General features: G+C 51.3%; 1 protein-coding gene across 14 annotated transcripts in view; it reads left to right on the top strand.

Moving 5' to 3' along the window:
- The first annotated feature begins 211 nt into the window (after positions 1-211).
- ST3GAL4 (ST3 beta-galactoside alpha-2,3-sialyltransferase 4) overlaps positions 212-14,202 on the top strand; it is a 162,588-nt gene continuing 148,597 nt past the window's right edge. For 7 of the 14 annotated variants that reach the window (XM_014572778.3, XM_025183930.2, XM_075909656.1 and 4 more), the window contains exon 1: positions 711-975. The gene's annotated coding sequence lies outside the window, so the exon portion shown is untranslated. Of the gene's footprint in view, positions 467-708; positions 976-7,146; positions 7,376-7,670; positions 9,063-14,202 lie in introns of those variants that run through there. The other 7 variants (XM_075909658.1, XM_075909663.1, XM_075909666.1 and 4 more) reach the window with 5 other exon arrangements.

The following is a 14,202-nucleotide window of genomic DNA, read 5'->3' on the forward strand; positions in this document are numbered from 1 at the left end:
AGGTGCACTGAGATTCTGGAGCCAGGAGGGGGCCATCAGAGCTGCCCTTGAATTTCAGGCTCTTTGGAGGGGGCTTGTCAGCGTACAACTTCCACTCCTGCTGCCTTGCAAGCTGCTCAGGGTAGGGCGCATGCTGGTCCCATGGCCACGGTCAGAACCCGCCCCCCTCCCGCTCTGCGGGCTCCAGCACAGCAGCGGTGTAGCCGGCGGGGGCAGGAGCACACATGGAGGGTGGGGGGAGGAGGTGCCGTTCCCTGCTGACCTACCCCCGAGGGGCCCCAGGCTCTGGCCGGCGGAGGGGGGAGGAGAAAGGGGAACAAAGAGAAGCGCCTTAGCGCACGAGATTCCGGGCAGCCCCAGCCCCCCTCTTCAGACCCGATGCCCGTTCAAGATTTCCCCCTTCCCAGCCCCAAAGCAGGGAGCCGAGAGCCCCCCTCCCGCCCCGCCCGGCCCCCCGGGGAGAGAGGTAAGCGGAGACCTTGGGAAAGGGAGCCGGCTCTGAATGGGGCTATTCTTGGGAGCAGTCCTTTTCCTCTGCGCGCCCATTGTCCATTCATGCGCCCAGCGCCGCCGCGGGAGCGGACGGGGCGTGTGTGGGGGGGGGAGGGAGGGGGGAGAATCTGCGCCGACCCCCCCCCCCCCCGCATCAGCCCTCCCCCGGCTGGCTCCCCCCACCACACTAGCGCACACAGCTGGCCCAGGCTGCCGGCGGCTCTGTGCGCAAGCGTGGCCAGCAGGGGCGGCCCGTCCGCCTGCGCTGCCCCGACCGCAGCCTTCTCCTGCCAGCTCGTGCGAACTTTGTGCAGCGCCCTTATTTCGCATCCTCGCCCGCTTGCACCACAGCAGGGCCCTTCGGCGCCCCCCCCCCCGCGGCCCAATTCGGATTATAACCCTGCCCCCCCTCTGCAGGCGGCTTGGGTCAGCGACGAGCGGATCGGAGCCCCCAGCCCTCGGCACCCGGATGGCTGCTTGATGGTGAGTTGAGCAGACCTGGAAGTGGGTGGGTGGGTGGGTGTCATGTATAAGTCCCTGTACCCGAAGCCTACCCAGGTAGGCATACCTATGACACCCCTCCCCCCATATGTACCACCTACCCAAGTTTTAGTCGGATGAAGGTGGAAATTGGGAAATTGCATCCCTCTGTGTGTGTGTGTGTGTGTGTGTGTGTGTGTGTGTGTGTGTGTGTGTGTGTGTGTGTGTGTGTGTGAGAGAGAGAGAGAGACATGCTGCCTAGGGGGGGCTTGCAGGTTGGATTGTTCGGCTTTAGTTTTCTGTCGCACTACAAAAATAAAATGAAAGCGGGTTGAAAGGTGGCAAGGAAAAAGGTACCACAAACTGGGCTGTTGTCCACCACTGGTCCAGAATTACCTTCAAAGCACTGCATGGAGCAGCCTTCTTTGTGCCTCTGGATGTGTTTGAACGTGGACCTGCCTCCCTTTCTCTCTCTGCCTCTGCTTTTCTGATGTTTAAACTCCAGTGAGCTAGTGAACAACACCAGGGGTCCTTCTGATGGGCTCCTTTGGGGCACCTGGACTTCTGGAGGAGGGGATAAAATCAGCAGCCATTGCAGGACTTCAGGCGTGGAAAACATGAGAGTCAGGAAGAGTGATGTATTGGCATGTGTTTAATCTGCGCACAGCATAACTGGCTTCTTGTGAGGGAAAGAGCTTAATTGGGGAGCAGGTAGAAGGCATGTGGCAACAACTACATGAATGTTGCAGATATCAGAGAACGTAGAATGTATTTCCAAAAATTAATCACAGGAATGAGACATTTCTCTGCAGCCTCTGTGTGTAATGAAACAGTGTTTGTTTTTCATTAGGCTCTGGCACTCAAAAAAAGATGATCTTGCTGGGTTAGAAGGTTGGTGATAGATTAATATTATTATTTAAGTAGGTTTTGCATGGATTTTGCAGACCAGTGCTTATTAGGGAAAAGGACCCCTAAAGCCAGGACAGAAATTATTTTGGGTGCTTCAACATGTGACCTGAAAAAGAGCTCTGTGTAGCTTGAAATGTCTCTCTCACCAAGAGATGTTGGTCCAGTAAAAGGAGTCATCTCCTGCATCTGTCTTTCTAAATGTGTCATATTTTAACGTATATAGCTAATAGTAGCACTCCGGTATTTTGAGAGCAGCGTTGCAGATCTGTATGTAGCAGTCTTGGGAGGTGGGTGTAGCAGAAGAAAGTATCCAAAGTTGTCCCTTTGGGTCGTGCATGAGATAGGAAGAGGGCCTGGTGAATGTAGGAATCACAAACTTTCTCCCAGAAGGTTTGATGCGTTTGAATGGACTAGGTTCAATACTGGCATACACCTGGGTATAGAATTATTCAAGGATTCAACCTTGCGGAATGGGAACGGGAAACAGGGGAGGAGTCACTTGATGGTTACCTCTTTTGTTCATTCCTTCTGGGGTGCCTGGCATTGGCCACTGTCAGAAGACAGGATACTGGGCTAGGTGGACCTTTGTCTGACCCAGTGTGGCTGTTCATATGTATGCACGTTAGAGTTCTCCTACACCAGCAATACCAGCCCAACACTGCAACTGCAACCTTGTTGGCGATGTGCTAATCTGTGTTGCCTCTCTCTGATTCCCCATCTTGGCGCACTCAAACATGTGTGTTTGGAATGGACTTATAACATAGTAGCGAACACTGGGCACAGTTGATTTGTTAATGAAACCAGCTTCCTTTACAAGGTCCCCACCCTTCTCAGAACCTCCTCTGACAGCAGCTCCTGAGAAGTTTCCCTCCTCACTGAGCCACAGTGCTTCTGTGTCACCTCGTTGCTTGACACCGGGATTCCTTCCTTCGTGGGGAATCTGGTGCAGTGACAATGACTTGTTCAAAGCCAAACAGCAAAGCGGAGCCAGGTGGGCACGGAACCCAGGTGTCTGAGCCCCCCTGCTGTGTGTGGCTCCTGGGATTGAGCTGATGAGGGGGCAGCGATCAAGAGACATGAGAAGGAAGGAGAAAGTGGGCTGCTTCCTGGTGAGGTTGGTTGTTACCATCCCATCGCTGGGATGGCAGGAGTCAAGGTTGTCTCTTTTAATGTAAACTAGCGGCTCTGCCTTGCGATGTGGGCAGCCCCTCCATGAGGCTGATCTGTAAACATTGGACAGGCCTGGCCTCCCCCCAAAGACATGCATGTCCTTGATCGTGGCCAGGGAAAGCTCCCATTCACAATCCAGTTTGCTCCTCCTTAGTAGCTGATGTGGCCTTGCTGAGCACGGCTTGACCTGCTGTTATTGCTGATGGGGCGCATCCTTTGCTGCTCCACAGGCTGCTTCTCTAATGCAGCGTTTCCCAATTGTATTTGGCCACAGAACCCTTTTAAATTCGAAATCATGTTGCGGAACCCCTAAGAACGGCAGCTGGTTTGACAGCTGAAGCTTCGACTTCGTCCGACGTGGAGCTGGTCTATTCGTATTCAGTCACCCACATGATCCACACTCCCTGAGAGCGAGTACGGGGATTTACGGTGGTATATAACAGGCGATCGCACCACTGACTGACTGCGTGCGCAGCGCTGAGTAGTGACATCGTCGTCCCCACTCTCTGGCTACGCTGGCATTACACAGGGACACTTATTGAGGCAAACACAAATGAAAATTGTTTTCAATCAAATGCATAAATGCTTAAATATAATTTTTTAAATCATGACATGTTCTTGTAATGGAATTTTCTCGCGGAACCCTTCTTTTCACTTCGCGGAACCCCTGGGTTCCACGGAACACTGCTCTAGTGAGTCATGGGAAAGACACATGGCTTGTGGGGCCTCAGGCGATTTCTGTCCAGGAAGGCATTTCCCTCTCAAGAGACACACTTAAAATGGGGCTGGCGTGGCAGCGTCCCTTGCAATCGAGAAGAGCGAGGGTCTGGTTGTACTGAATATACAGGGGAGCTTGATTGGGGCTACTCGGTGACAAGATCTGTCTGCACCCTCTCGCGTCTAGGCTGGCTAACTATCGTACTATCTAACGTTGCCCTTCCTGAAGTCCTGGCCTGAATGACATAGTCATGGACCTGCAGGCTGCCGTACCAGCACGCGCCCTGTTAAATGGCTGCAACCCCTGCTGGCAGGCTGGCCGTGAAGAATGCCCAGAAACATTCCTGCAGGCGGTGACGGGAGGTGCCCAGCAGGGCCCTGCCGGGGGAGCGGTTGGGTCTTTTGTTTTGTCAGCTGCCCTCCTCAGCTCACTCCTGTGTTGAGACGTGCTCAGCGCTGTACAAACTCCAGCGGAAACCGCTTGCCTGAGGGGTCTGGCTGAGGCAGGGCGCGCAGTATGGACAGAGCAGCAGGGAAAAGTGCCCTCCTGGGCTAGCGAGGGATGGAAACAATGAGGATGCGGAGCCAACGGGTGGGGTGAGCGGCGCAGGCGGGGGATGCTTTGGAGGGGCTTAGGTGGTGCTCACGAGATGGGAACTTGCTGCGTGGCAGGAAGGGCTGCCCCCGACAGCGAAGCCTTTGGAACAGGGGGAAGACCCCAGCAACTCTCACGCCAGGCGGGAGGGGCTCCCGAGACAGGAGAGAGCGAGCGCTTATCACCTCAGTAGCAGACGGGGAGCGGCGTCAGCATGCTCAGAATATGGGACGCAGCGGATGTTCCCAGCACGTGTCACGCAGCTGGGTGCGATCTGGGCCGCACAGAGAGCAAAGTGCCTTCTGAAGGTCACGCAGCCATAGAACGGTCACCTGACCCTCTGCTCTAACCACTAGCTCATGCTGCCCCTTGTGACAGGCTGCTGCCGCCTTCATGCCTTGCATGCTGCTGCTCCTTCCTATAACAGGCCTGAATTCCTAGGCTGACCCTACACGTGGTCAGACTCTAGCCCCTTACGCCTCCTGTATCCACCGCTTTGTGCCCCCACTCCTCCTTGCATGCTGCATTCTGTCTGGACCAGCCTCTCCCTGCACCAGGCCTCCCACCTCTTCTTTTCTCTCCCACTCCCTTGCTTACAGGAAAACAAAATGCAAGCTACGTGCCAGATCTCCACCATGAAGGTTTCCAGGCCTTGGCCTGCCACCGCCCTGCCCCTAGTGTGTTAACGAGCCCGTTAAACTCCTCAGAGCGCCATGCCCACAAGTTAATCAGGGAAGAAGAGGGATCACACAGCACTTTGGAAGGTAGGAGCTGGGGGTGGAGGAGAGGAACTCTGGAAGGTCAGTCACTCTGTGGAATTGGAGTCCCAAGGGTACGTGGTGGAATCCGGGTTGCTAGACATTAGTCGTTCACGGCCTTTTATTTAGTCTGCAATGTGTAGATCCATGGTTCTCAATCAGTCCTGCTGAAAGTGGGGGGCAAAGGCAGAGCTTGGCATGGGGCCCAGTGATTCAAAAGCACCCAGGAGCAGCGGTGGCCAACGCTCCAGGCCACCATGCAGCATCCTCCGGGTGGCTCTGCCCCTTCTGCCCAAAGCCCCACCCCAGGAGCATGGAGACGCCCGCCCCCCACTTTGCCCAGGGGTCTGGTGAGTCCATTGGCTCACCTGCTCTCAGCCTTCCCAAACGACTGTATGCCTTTCAGGGACCGGGTCTTTCCTGCCTGCTCCCAAGTTTCCCCTCACTGAAAAATGACTTGCTTACGAAATCTGACATTAAAACACCCAAGTGTCGCAGCACATGGTTACTGAAACATGGCTGATTTTCTCATGTTTGCCAAAGAGTTATAAAACAAATCAACTGACATCATTACGGAAAGGCTAGAGAACAAGACAGAAAATGTTTTATGGCATCTATATAAATCCACGGTATGCCAACATCTCAAATGCTGCATGCAGGCGTGGTCGCCTCATCTCAAAAAAGGCTGGCGTTGGGAAAAGTTCAGAAAAAGGCAACAAAAAGAATAACGGTATGGAACGGCTGCCATAGGAGAAGAGATTAGTAAAATTAGGACTTTTCAGCTTTGAAAAGCAACTAAGGAGAGATATGATAGAGTTCTATAGAATCATCACTGGAGTAGAGAAATTAAATAAGGAAGTGCTATTTACAAGAACTCGGGGTCACCAAATGAAATTAATAGGCAGCAGATTTAAGTCAAACCAAAGGAAATATTTTTTCAAGCAACAAGCAGTCACCTCTTTACTGTGAAGGCCAAGACTAGATAGATTCATGGCGGTTAGGTCCATCAGTGGCTATTAGCCAGGCTGGGCAGGGATGGTGTTCCTGGCCTCTGTTTGTCAGAAGCTGGGAATGAGTGAGAGGGGTGGGATCACTTGATGGTTCCCTGTTCTGTCCATTCCTTCTGGGGCACCAGGCATTGGCCACAGTTGGAAGACAGGACACTGGGCTAGATGGACCTTGTGTTGGACGTAGTATGGCCCTTCTTACGTTCCAATACAGAATCATAGAATACTAGGACTGGAAGGGACCTCGAGAGGTCATCGAGTCCAGTCCCCGACCAAATACTGTCTAGACCATCTATGATAAACATTTATCTAACCTACTCTTAAATATCTCCAGAGATGGAGATTCCACAACCTCCCTGGGCAATTTATTCCAATGTTTGACCACCCTGACAGGTAGGAACTTTTTCCTAATGTCCAACCTAAACCTCCCTTGCTGCAGTTTAAGCCCATTGCTTCTTGTTCTATCCTCAGAGGCCAAGATGAACACGTTTTCTCCCTCCTCCTCATGACACCCTTTTAGATACCTGAAAACCACTATCATGTCCCCCCTCAGTCTTCTCTTTTCTAAATTAAAAAAACCCTATTCTTTCAGCCTTCCTTCATTGGTCATGTTCTCTAGACCTTTAATCATTCTTGTTGCTCTTCTCTGGACCCTCTCCAATTTCTCCACATCTTTCTTGAAATGTGGTGCCCAGAACTGGACACAATACTCCATCTGAGGCCTAACCAGCACAGAGTAGAGCGGAAGAATGACTTCTCGTATCTTGCTCACAACACACCTGTTAATGCATCCCAGAATCATGTTTGATTTTTTTGCAACAGCATCGCACTGCTGACTCATATTCAGCTTGTGGTCCACTATGACCCCTAGATCCCTTTCTGCCATACTCCTTCCTAGACAGTCACTTCCCATTCTGTATGTGTGAAACTGATTGTTCCTTCCTAAGTGGAGCACTTTGCATTTGTCTTTATTAAACTTCATCCTGTTTACCTCAGACCATTTCTCCAATTTTTCCAGATCATTTTGGATTATGACTCTATCCTCCAGAGCAGTCGCAAGCCCTCCCAGCTTGATATCATCTGCAAACTTAATAAGCATACTTTCTATACCAATATCTAAATTGTTGATGAAGATATTGAACAGAGCCAGTCCCAAAACAGACCCCTGCGGAACCCCACTTGTTATACCTTTCCAGCAGGATTGTGAACCATTAATAACTACTCTTTGAGTACGGTTATCCAGCCAGGTATGCACCTATCTTACAGTAGCCCCATTTAAGTTGTATTTGCCTAGTTTATTGATAAGAATATCATGCGAGACCGTATCAAACGCCTTACTAAAGTCTAGGTATATCACATCCACCGCTTTTCCCTTATCCACAAGACTCGTTATCCTATCAAAGAAAGCTATCAGATTGGTTTGACACGATTTGTTCTTTACAAATCCATGCTGGCTGTTCCCTATCACCTTGCCACTTTCCAAGTGTTTACAGATGATTTCCTTAATTACTTGCTCCGATATCTTCCCTGGCACAGAAGTTAAACGAACTGGTCTGTAGTTTCCTGGGTTGTTCTTATTTCCCTTTTTATAGATGGGCACTAGATTTGCCCTTTTCCAGTCCTCTGCAATCTCTCCTGTCTCCCATATAAATATTGTACTTGCATTTCAGTGTATAATATGGAGAGCAGTAGGAACAAGTAGCCGTCTGTATGAAATTTGAGTTGGTCCTGGCTTCACTAGAGCTTTTTATGTAGCCTGTTGTAAAACTGGGCAAATATGTAGACGAGTTGATGTGCCCCCTGGAAGAGAAGCACCGGTGCAGGGGACAATCCTGCTGCTCTGAGCAGGGCAGGCCAGTGGGGTGGAGCTCTTTGGGGCACTGTGCCGCTTAGCTGGCCCTTTTCTGGGTGCTCCAATAGGAAACTGGTGGGGGGGCGCACAGAGTGGGAGCCCTGGGGAGGGGTGTTGGGACGAGACACGGAGGGAGCCACAAGAAGATGGAGTGGGCAGACTTGGTGACTGTCTAGCTCATTGGAGAGGGGAAGAGCTTCTCAGGGCTCCTGCAGTCAGACATGTCCCTTGAAGCGCAGCTGTGCATGGGGTGATTCGGGCCAGGAGGTTTCTGCCTAGACCCTGCAGTGCAGGTACAGGTACCTATTGGTGCATTTAGCTGCATTAAAAAAGACCCCCAAACTCACAATGGTGGCTGTGAAGAGCATGGCCTCCTGACACCCTCCCCTCCAGGTGATCTCCCCCAGAGTCACAAGCCTCTCTGCCCCTAGCAAGAGCAACAGGCCTTGTGAAGGGCCACAAACTGGCTGTGCTGGACCAGTGAAGTGGAGCTGGCTGACGGGCGAGTTCCAGAGCTGAGACCTGTCTCTTCGCATTCAGGTCTAGGAGGAGTCTGGGTCGGGGTGGTGGAATGTCTCCCTGTAGTACCCAGAAGTCTGGGGCACAGCGGCCAAATGCCGCACCACTGAGCTAGTGGGCCGCCTTCGACACCAGCTGGAGCATCTGGGTTGGCGGCAAAGCAGTTAGCAAGGTCCCTGCTAGCCTTGGTGCTGATTCTGTGGGATGCTGGGCCAGTGTCTCTTGTGAGCCATGAAGCTGCAGGAACCGTGGCCACATGACCTGGCTTAGCGTATAACTATCATTTCTGGTACAGCCTGCACTGAGATCACTTTCTGTTTGTGGCTTGCAGCTTGCACTGGGTGCTTTCCTGATCTTCCTCTTACAGACCTGACAGAGACCCCTCCCTTCTGCCCACTCAAGTACCCAGCACGCAGGCAATATGCAAATCAAATTCCACCCCCAGCAGATCACTCACTCCAGGGTAAATGCCGTGGTCCCTCTGACCTGATTTCACACTGCTAGGTGGGAACTGCTCCGTCCAAAAGGAACTGACATTTGCTTCCAAGTCACCAGAAAAATGAGTAAGTGCCGGGCTTTTCGCTACAATTCTTATGATTCTGTCCTGAGGTACATGGATGCAGAGTCGATGGATTGCTGCATGTACCACTGGTTAGAGCAAAGCATGGGGAAGCCTTCAGGGGTGGGGTCTCTTCTGCCAGGGACTAGCTGTGCAGTCAGCTCACTCAGATGAAAAGTGTCCAAAACGGGAGGCAGATTGCACAGTGAGGTCTGGGTCTCTGAATGGGATTCAGAGTACAAATCACTTGTTTCTTATTATTAGTGTTTAATGGGAGCTGTGTGGTATTCAGCATGGAAAACCCGGTCCCTTATTGAGGGGGAAATACCGATTTAAGAGACTATGTTCAGGTGGCGAGGTTTGGAAAACCCTGACCTCAGTCCCTCTGCACCTCAGTTTCCCTATCTGAGTAGCCAATACAGGGGTCAAAATGCCCTCGTCCCTGCTGCTCTAATGTTCCCACTGTTGCTGCCACCCAGAGGAGGTTTTCACTATAGATGTGGAATGTGGTTGGGGGGCGGAGTTGGGCAAATGTGTCTTGGGTTTCAATTCCTCCTGCTTTTGCGCCTTCCTCAGATCATGGTTTAAAGACATCACTTGCAGGTTTAAACTAGAGCCCCACCATGCTGCAGAGGAAGGCAAACACCCCTCCCCTGGATATCTGCTAATCTCGGGGGGTGGGGGTCCTTCTCGACCCCAAATATGGTGGTGATCAGTTAGTCCCTGAGCATGTGGGCAAGACTTAACCAGCCAGACATGCTCTGTAAATGCTGTGGCATGGGTGGGGGCTCAGCTCCCCTTCCGCTGTGTTCTGAGCTAGGCAGGGCTGGCTAGCCTGAGTCTGTCTTCCCAGGCTGCTGTCATTCTCAGCAGCGGTGTGAGAAGGGCCACCGTACGGCACCTGCCTGTAGGGGCTGTCTGTTGTGATTGGTGGCTTGATCTAGGGTAGGCGCCTGCCATGTCAGCTGGACGGCTGGCTAGCCATTTAGTGGTGTGTGGGGGCACTGCCAACCTGGCTTTCACCCAGGGACGCAGAGGTGAAAAAACTTTCCTTGCTCACCCTCGTTCTGGAGAATCCCATTCACATTGTGGGTGGCAGCACCTTGTGGGTTACTCTTCTAGTGACTGTGGCTTGTTCACACCCTCGCTGCTAGCGTGTGCTTTGATTGCATGGAACAGTCCTCATTGCTTTGGCCTCCAGCCTGGGTGCTCTCCCCCCGCTGGCTGGTCCCTGGTGCTTCCAGAATTTACAGATGGGAAATTCAGATTCCTCCCTGTTGCTTTGGTCTCCTTTCCATCACTGAAAGACAAAGCTGGGTAGCTGGCCCTGGTCAGATTGCTCCCAGCGACAGGTTTCTTCCGCGGGGCAGTGAAGAGAGCTACCTCTGCCTGGGAACCTGTTGAGTTGACTCATTACAATGCAATGCCTGTGCCACCTCTCCTTTCCCACCGGGACACTGTGCGGGTGTTTTTTGTTGTGAAATCCAAGTCGTGATGTAATCCCGTTTACCTGACTTCCAGCTAACCAGAGCTTGGTCTTGTTCCCCACTAGCCATGTGAATTCCTCCCCGTTTAGCCAAGTTCCTGGATCTTTTCCCTGTCGACTCATTAGGAAAACAGAGCTGTGCGGTGCATGGCTTAAGATCGCTCCCTGACTGCTGGGTTTTTTTTCTTTCCATTTTGGGGAACGAAATAATTGTAATCAGACCAGGCCCTTGAAAAAGGCATGTAGCGAGGAAACGACAAAAGATGCAAAAATCTATGGAGAGCAATGCAGTGGTCTTCTCTGACAAAACGTTCCAGCCAGAGGGCACAGAGAAGGGGCAAGTTGCTAGAGGGCCTGAAACCGAGGGCAGGTGTGAAGGGAACTGCTCTTATCAAGTGGGTCTTTGATCTATAGACAATTGCAGACCCGGATTGTGCCGGTCAGTGTCGTAAGAATCCTGCTTTCCAGTTAAATAGAAGGAGCAATTCAATCTGTTTAGGTCAGCAATGGGCAACCTAGGCTAGTGAGTGGGCCACATGAGTGGCCCTCCTTCATCCCAGTGGGCCACAGGATTGCCCTGACCAACATGGAGGACAGGGGAGTTATACTAACTGCCCTTGCGTACCTGGAGTTTGCGGGCTGTGCCGATTGGCTGCAGAGGGAGCGTGCGGCTCTTACAGTGTTGTGTGTAAGCAGCACACACCTCAGTTCGTGTGCCTTGGCTTTACATGTGTGTCACTTTAGTAATTAGGGTTGCCAGGTGCCCGGTACTGACCTGGATAGTCCAGTACTGGATAAAGACAGTAAAAAAACCCCTAAGCTTTGAACATGCACTTTCCATCCTGCTCATCAGGCTCAACTCTGCTGGGGGTGTGAAACCGGAAGCCATGCGAGATGGGTACTTCTCTCTTTTCCTGCCACACTGCTGTGAAAGAGCCCTGCCTGTATGGTAGGTGCTGTGCCCATTGTAGCTGCTGTTGTGATGTAGCTGAATGTTTCCAGTCCAAAGGGACATGATCGTGGGGCTGGAAATCTCCCTTAAACATCAGCAGCACTGGCGTACCATAGCTTCTCTTCAGACCTCCAGGCAAGAGAGGGAAAGACCCCTATGTTTCGGGAATTCTGATTCATTCCGTGCAGGCAGGAGCAGTCCTTACACCTGTGTGAGAGTTTGGGGAAGTTTTCCCACACGTTCGCATATTTGTTTTTCTACAGGGAATAAAAACTGAGTGGGTTTTAGGGTCATACCACGGAAAATGACCTTCAAAATGGCTGACGCGCTCATGGGACTAAAGCCAGGAATGTTGTCTCAAACTTGGAAATGGCTGCTTCCCTCGCTCCCAAACAAATGCCTGTAGGGAAGAAAGCAGCTAAGTGGCTTCTTGGAAGGCTGTTAAATGTTCACTCTGGTTGAAGATGATTAGTACATAAAGACGATAACGGTTTCTGGGGCGGAGCGGAGTTGGTATGCTCGGATTCTGGGCAGCAGGGGTTGGTTTTGTGCTCTCAGTTCCTTGAGTGTTTTCTAACGCTCTTTGAGGGGCCGGTGTGTTAGTCTGTAACTTTAAAAACAAGGAGTAGTCCTATGACACCTCAGAGACTAACAGAAATATAATACAAATAGATATAGCATCATACTATATATATATATATACCATAGCTATTTTTGTTAGTCTCTAGGGTACCACAGGACTACTCCTTGTTTCGAACTCACTCAGCAGCCACGGTCAACGGCATTCTCCTGCTGCCAACTGAAGAAGGAAACTGCTCTGACCTTTTCTGTTCTCATTCCTCTTCCTCCTGGCAGTCCCCTGTGCCAGCCAGCAGGCTGTCCCGGCTCAACGGTTCTGACACAAAGCCCATTTGCAAAGAGATTCCACAGTCTCTTTATAGTTGTTTTTCTGGGCACCAGCAACATCTCTGATGCGATCCTCAGCATGCACTGACGGCAGCCCCTATTCAGGTAAGTTCAGGCAACCCACTACTCAGTGTGTCCCTCTTTGAGACTGGGCCATAGAGGCTCTACATCTCTTGCAGCCTCTCGATGAGGCAGCTCATTCTTTCATCTCAAACTGGACCATAGGCTGCTAGCTCTGGAGGTCCTTGGTTTAGGCCCCAGTCATGCCAAAAGTACCAGTCTGTTAACTTTTTCCTTTTAAAATTATCGACCCCATGTGGATTCTCACATCACATGGGCAGGTGTGCGCGCCCCAGGAGAGCTGCTCTCTTTGGCCACCTGGGTTCTTCTCCAGCTCTTTCCCTCTTGGCATGGTGATCACTTAACCCCTTGGGTCCAATTCTGTCTTCAGGGATGTGCATGTGACACTGTGCCCCCATATTTTCCATGGAAATTTGTTTTTCTGTATGAATATGCATAACTCAAGTGTGTTTTATGCAAAGCGAGGCAAGTAACCTATCATCCAAGAGCTTGTAACTGCCCGAATGTGTCATTCCTGTTTGTTTGTCTAGGTGTTCTAGTGAAAACCAGGAGTGGTACTTAACGAACGTAATAGCCCCGGCCCAAGATAAGGATCTGTAAATAGTATTGTTTTCTCTGCTTCATAGGGGTAGTCGAGTTAGTCTGTAACAGGAAAAATTTAAAAAATAACAAATAGTTTAGTAGCACTTTAAAGTCTAAAAAAACATGTAGATGGTATCATGAGCACAGCCCACTTCTTCAGGTGATTGCAGCGTCTTTTTTATTATTATTATTTTTGCTCCACAGCTTTGGTCTCCACCCCTCTCCCCCTTTTTTTTCCTCAAAAGACTTTTTCCCAGTGGGTTTTTTTTTGGCACCTCTTCCCTGGGGGCTAGAAACGCCAACACTCTGTACCTGTCTGTACCAGCCAGCCTGCCCACTTGCGTCTTTCAATGCTCACCCCGCCTGGGAGACGCCTCGCCATTGTGGAGCGTGTTCCCAGTGGAGGCCATGGTCAAACAATCCCATCTGTAGGCCATTTGTTGAGCCCCACGTAAACCCAAACTGCACCCCAGGCTGCAAACTAACGGGCTGCTGGTCGCATGTTGGGGAGCCCTGATGTTCAGGGTGGGGTCCTTAGTCACCGCTTTGCTGGGTAGCTTTAACAGCGTTCCAGGGCCTGCCTACAGCCTGGGATGGGATATGTTGTTTAGCCCACTCTTTCCCCATAGGAGATGGGGTGGGGAAACCCGGAGTATTCATAGAGATATTATCAAGTCCTGCCCCCAGTAGGCAAACCCCTCATATAATCCCCTTCATAAATATATCCAGCTCCCGCTTCGACCCAGTGTGCTCTGTTGCCTTGGGAGACCGTTCCAGAGCCTGCCTTCCAGCTTCCAATTTCCAGCCTGAATTTACACATGGCCAGTTCGTCCCCATTTGTAACAAGCCTGGTATCTATCAGCTTAAACAGCTCCTCACCTTCCCTGAAATTGACGCTGCTGACGTAGTTACAGAGAGCCGTCCCCTGTGCCTTCGCTGGATAAGGCTAAACAAGCATCAAGTATCATTTTCTCTTCTTTTACCCAGGTGAGATTGCATCTGATCTGTGCTCTGCCTGTGCCTTGCAAGCTGTGGGTTGCCCCAGTTCTCCACAGTCTCCTTATCTAGCTCCACAATCTCATCTATCTCGCCCACTGAGTCTGATTGCTCTGCCATCTCCACAGGATAGACTTGTAC

Source organism: Pelodiscus sinensis, chromosome 26 (assembly GCF_049634645.1).
Source record: "Pelodiscus sinensis isolate JC-2024 chromosome 26, ASM4963464v1, whole genome shotgun sequence".
Classification (NCBI taxonomy): Eukaryota; Metazoa; Chordata; order Testudines; family Trionychidae; genus Pelodiscus; species Pelodiscus sinensis.